The sequence below is a fragment of the Vicia villosa genome, linkage group LG1, assembly GCF_029867415.1.
Source record: "Vicia villosa cultivar HV-30 ecotype Madison, WI linkage group LG1, Vvil1.0, whole genome shotgun sequence".
In the NCBI taxonomy this organism is placed as follows: domain Eukaryota; kingdom Viridiplantae; phylum Streptophyta; class Magnoliopsida; order Fabales; family Fabaceae; genus Vicia; species Vicia villosa.
Window position 1 is genome coordinate 21,578,989 of NC_081180.1, and position 5,654 is coordinate 21,584,642.

The 5,654-nt window shown below is 33.5% G+C and overlaps 2 long non-coding RNA genes across 4 annotated transcripts; one reads left to right on the plus strand and one right to left on the minus strand.

Moving 5' to 3' along the window:
* Window positions 1-272: 272 nt before the first annotated feature.
* Window positions 273-1,391, minus strand: LOC131602360 (uncharacterized). Of its 2 annotated transcripts, none has more exons than XR_009284063.1 (3): window positions 997-1,391; window positions 590-745; window positions 273-471 (listed from the first exon to the last, which is right to left on the minus strand). It is a non-coding gene; the product is annotated as an uncharacterized LOC131602360 (long non-coding RNA). The 2 variants fall into 2 exon arrangements; XR_009284064.1 differs by lacking the exon at window positions 273-471 and adding an exon at window positions 478-495.
* Window positions 1,392-2,059: 668 nt separating this feature from the next.
* On the plus strand, window positions 2,060-5,273 carry LOC131602370 (uncharacterized). 2 transcript variants are annotated; one of them, XR_009284066.1, is made up of 6 exons: window positions 2,060-2,333; window positions 2,611-2,836; window positions 3,061-3,463; window positions 3,541-3,941; window positions 4,052-4,358; window positions 4,450-5,273. It is a non-coding gene; the product is annotated as an uncharacterized LOC131602370 (long non-coding RNA). The 2 variants fall into 2 exon arrangements; XR_009284065.1 differs by having other exon boundaries at window positions 2,061-2,333; window positions 2,611-2,847.
* The last annotated feature ends 381 nt before the right edge of the window (window positions 5,274-5,654 follow it).

The window sequence follows — 5,654 nt, forward strand, 5'->3', positions numbered from 1 at the left end:
CACAAAGTTAATATTTTCAAATGTTTTTCACTACCAAAAAAAAGGTCTCCTGCCACGCCCAGGAAACCGAGGCTATATGCAAAATAACTGTGGTGTAACGCTGAGGCCACGGTTTGGCCACGGAAATCCAACTGTGGAGTATGCGGCCGTGACCTAAAGTAAAGTCCACGGTTTTTTGGTATAGACCACGCCTTTTTGACAACCGTGGCTTTTTTAGGCCACGGTTTAGGTAGCTTGATGACTTGACCATCAGTGTTCTTCGACATGATTAACAGATGACAACGATCGTGTTCGAATATATGATCAACAACCAAAACAGAACACACTTTAAGTCTCTCATTAAGTAAAGGCTCTAACAATATCGAGAAATAAATTAGCTTCATTTACCTCAGGTAGCTGCAGAGTTGTAGCGTGCAAGACCTCATCATGGACGTGAACTTCTCCACGTATTTCACTTGCAAGGCGAAGAACCTCACCAGATTACATAAAACAACACTAATTAGTTTAAATCAAATCCACGTTATTATTAATCAAACCAAAACTATCAAAGTGCATCAACCTAAACCGATTGAAGAAACAAGAAACTCACGTTACAACCCAAAAATTTCAGAGAACTTCAAGGATATCATCAGCACCACTGAAAGTAAGAGCACCACCTTCTTCCAAATTGAAAAGCTTAACAACCCCATCTTCCGCCAACAAAGTGTAACGTCTTGACCTAACCCCCAATCCAACAGGCTTATCACTGAAATTAGGTTAATAATTTCAAAACATTACTGCATCAGCAATTTCAAAACAATCACCCATTAAGAATTTCAACAAATAAAAAAGCGCCAAATATTGCAATCGTGTTTCGATTTGCAGTTACCAGAAGCACTTATTTAAAAGTAATAGAGATAATTGTTAGTTGCGGTTACTGAAATAAAGATGGATTCATAGGTTATAGCAATGAAACGAAACTAGAGTTTGAAATTAAGCAGAGGCTTTGATGGTAACCTCGCGTGACGGTGTAGTAGGATGATGTGTGGGACCTTCGTGCTTTTCTTCTTCTTCGACGACTGGATTGGCCGGAACCGCCATGCGCTTCGGCTTTTCTTTTCGCTTGTTCCCTCCAATTTTAAGCTACGAGAGAGTGAGAAATGGAGATTGTGTTGCTTGAATTGAATTTGCTACCTCGATTAGACTTCGCACACCAAAACTCTGCAACTTGCTCGTTCTTCGCCTCCAATGATGAATGAGGGTCTAAGGTTACGATTCGATTTGGAGGAGAAGGAGTTAAATCTCACAAGTCTAGGTTTAGACGATAATGGAATCGAAGAATGTTGGATTTTGTTTCCAGGTTTATTTGAAGGTTGAACGATTGGGATTAGGGTTTTACGCTAGATTTTGGTTTCCTTTTCTTTGCTTGAAGTTATACTTGGGTCTCTTCTTTTATTTTAATTAATTAGTTTTTATTTAATTTTTAATATAATAATAATAACAATAATAATAATAATAATAATAATAATAATAATAAAAGGAGGGAAACGAAAAGTTTGAGGGAAACGAAAAGAGGGAAAATCTGGCGGGGTAAAATTTTTTAGGCTTGGGCCATAGTTTGTAGTCAAAATTATAAGGTCGCGGTTTTCCTTTTGCGGCTAAAAATATCTGCAGTTGTCTAACCGTGGCAATTAAAGGAAAGGCCACAGTTTCATATTCCGGATTCAATATTTTATAACATAATTCTACGCTTTGAAAACCCTGGCCAAATCATATATGTGGCCACAGTTTCTGAGCTGTGGAAAATTTTAGCGTGGCCGTAGGCCAAAAATGTAGTAGTGTTTTTTCCTATTAATTTTATTTTCATTTTAAATTTGTATTATCCTTGGCTGCATGACACAACCGATGGATAATATCTTGTGCATCAATATTTTCAAATGCCTTTTTATTTTTTTATTTTATATTACTTTTATTTATTAATTAATCTACTCCATCAGTTATGTCTAAAAGCCGACGTGATATTTTTTTAAATGAATTTACAAAATATGGCGTTATGGCGCTTTTCTATTTTTTTAAAACTCTTTAATTAATTTATTACCTTGATTTTGCCTTAAAACCAATGTGTATGAACTTTTGCATGAATATTTTATAGATATAGACTTTATCTTTTTATTTACCTATTAACAGTCTAACTTCATCGTCATTCTCTTCACAAAAATCCTAGGTGGTTTTCATAAAAACTCTTCCAACATCAACTCGAACATCATCTCTTTTCAACATCAACTCTTCAAACTCAACTCTTCCAACTCAACTCTTCCAACCTTACTCGCTGAAGCTATGTCATCACGTTTGAGGTACGTAACTCACCACTGAGATGTTGTTTATTATTGAAATGGTGTTAGTTTTAGTAAATATTCATAGAAATGGTAGTATCACTTAAATGTACTATCTACAATTCTTACAAAATAGAAATGGTGTTATATGTATTAACTAGAAACATTATTTTTCTTTAAATGATTCATCATAACTTGTTGTTTTGCTTAGTAAGAACTATATTTCTACTTAGTATGAAGTTCATGTTGGATGAAATGTTGTTTATCACTGAAGTGTTGTTTTTCATGTTGGATGAAGTTCATGCTTTGAAGTTCATGTCGATTCGAAAAGCACCTCTCATACAACATTTACTACAACCTCTGTTAATACAAAAAGTAAAATAAAAATTATAGGTTCCATGATGTTGACCAAGGTGGAAAAAGCCCGTGAAAGCGATGTTCGCTTCCCGATTAATTTTGATGTAAGAACCAGTAAGGCTTATGGTGAAATACTGATGATTTTAGGGGTTACATTACATTACAAGGTAGAAGCAAAGTGAGTATTTTGATATATAATTGGTATTTGGTACTACATTGACGGTAGATTTAAAGATAACATATAGATCGATATTATGGTATTTATTATGAATTTTATGATTTATTTTATAACCATAGATGATCATTTATTTTTTTTGGTTTATTTTATAACTATAGATGATCATTTATTTCTGAGTAGACTGCTATTTTATCATTTATTTTATAACTGTAGATGATTTATTTTAAGACACAACTCACACGTGATTATATTAAACATCCAAGTGATAACAAAAGAGCCTTCATACATGAAGTATCCATTTATTGTTACAATAATTTGGGAGGATTTTGTAAAGTCTTGTGCTACTTCTGATTTCCTGGCTAAGAGCCAAAAAAGAAAGGAGAATAGAGATAGAAATATCTATCCACATAGATTGTCTCTTGGAGGATATGATAAACTTGAACATAAAATTATCAATGAAAAAAGAAAATAAAGGGAACTAGAGCTGAGAGATCCTTCTAGAAGCCTTGATCACAATCCATCTCTACCATCAAGCCATGAGAAATGGAAGATGGCGCGTCAAAGACCATGTATGAAGTGCATATTAGAGGCTACACGCGAAGTGGATGAAAAGCTTGTAAGTAGATACGTTTTTAACATTACTTATTTTAGTTAATTTAATTCGGTAAAGATGGACTTTTATATATGTTGTAGGATGTACTAGTTGACAATCCAAAGTTGGTATATTCGCTCCACAAGATCGTCATGACATCTTGAAAGAAGTGATTGGAACCGAGGAACATATTGGGCGTGTTTGTGGTCTTGGAAGAGGCGTAGACTTGAGGTTATATTTTGGACCATCACAATCAATTAACAAAGTAAACCATGAGAGAGAAATTAAAGAGATAGTTGCTGAAAATTTAGGGGAGGTATTAGAACAGGAGCAGAAGAAGTGGACTCAGGAGGTGATGGATGAGTTAACTCAAGAGGAACATGGGAGGGTGCATCAGAATGAGCGAGAGAGGTTGTTGCAGGAGGTACGGAAGAGGGTCCAGGAGGAGCAAGAGAGGTTGGATGAGGTTGACCGAGATAACTGTATCCGCGATGTAATTGAGGTATAAGTATAAGTTTAAAAAATTGTGTTGAATGTCGTTGTTATTGTTTGTGTATTTTAATTTTTGTATTGTATTTCAGTTGTTTTTATGATGCATAAATTGATATGTAGGTGTACTCAACCACTCAATTTTAGATCAGTTGGACATACCTGGGAAAGTAGTTGTGAAAGTTATTATGGGTAGTGAAAGCACAAAAGATAGTTGTTTTGTGCCACAACATAATATTGAGACCACACCACCTTAACTAGATAACACTCACAGACTATCAAGGATGATAGAGTATATTCTAGACATCTGTGGGTTTATTACATTAAAACATGAACCAAAATAAGCTTATATACTTCCTAAGAGTTGTGTTATGGAATTTTTGAAGGCAGATGATTGGCTGGACATAACCGTACTATAATTGTGGTGCTCGTAAGTATAATTTTTACGATGATTTCAATTCATATTCATTGTTCTCATACTTTAACATAAAGATTTGACTTTTACATTAACTTTTAATTAGGTTCATGCATGAGATGTGTGTTGAAAGGAAATTAAGAAAGTATTGTTTCTTAGATCCATTTAACATTAACTTTCATGATATAGTAGCAAATAATATCAAGACGTACATATAAAACAAGTTGGTTGATGATAACAAAGAATGTTATTTGGGATTGTTTTACCTTTCATAAGTATATATTAATTTGTATTTTCATTTATAAATAAATTTTATACAAATTATTAATTATTCTAAATGTTTATGCAGTTTGCATTGTCAACTAGTTATTATATGTCTGAAGTAAAATGTTGTAGTTATGGTATGCATGTTAGTCGTAGAGCTGTCAAAATGGGCTACCCTACGCATTTCTTTATTATGTCGCCCATTTCCTAGATTACTCACACGATTCATGAATGCATGGAGAGTGACATGTCTCAGTCTATAAAAGTGTGAATAGGGAGTCAAAAGGGGATGGTCAAGTTTCATACGAATAACCTATTTTACCTCAGTTGGGAAAGAATTGTTACCTCGGTTTTATGGGCGACATAAAGAAATGTGTCATAGAAAGTCGTCACTTTTCGCCTCAGTCTACTTGCAACTGAGCCAGTAGTGGGTTCGATCCTCAACAGTTGCATATTCATTTTTTTTAAACACACTACTTTACCTCTCGACTTTTAAAATACCCGAGGGGATATATATATATATATATATATATATATATATATATATATATATATATATATAAAGTTTTTAATTATACATCATTTTCATGTCAATCCACAATTACAAATTATTGACGATTTTTTAATCTGATTCATCATCATCACTATCAATCTTGGAGAAGAAGAAATGCTGATTTTGTTGCACGCTGATTGCTTTTCAAGTTCAATGTTTTTTGCATGCAATATATTTTCAATTGTTTTTTCATGCATTTGTTTCTGATGTAAAATAAAAAAAAATGTTAGATAAAAAAAATAAAATTTTAGTTAAAATTTGCACCAATTTTTTTCTACTCTTGCAATCCATCTTAGAGATTTTTTCCAAGCTTCTTTAAGTTTCACTGTTTTCAATACAAATGCTTTCATTATCAATGTTGAGTTTCACAATGTAGCGTCCAAGATATATAGTTGTGGTGCTCGTATTCTGGTTGGATGAAGAGGGTTTCTTGTTGATTGATGTGTTGACAACATCTTATGTGTTGGTACTTTATGAATGGAGGACAACAATTT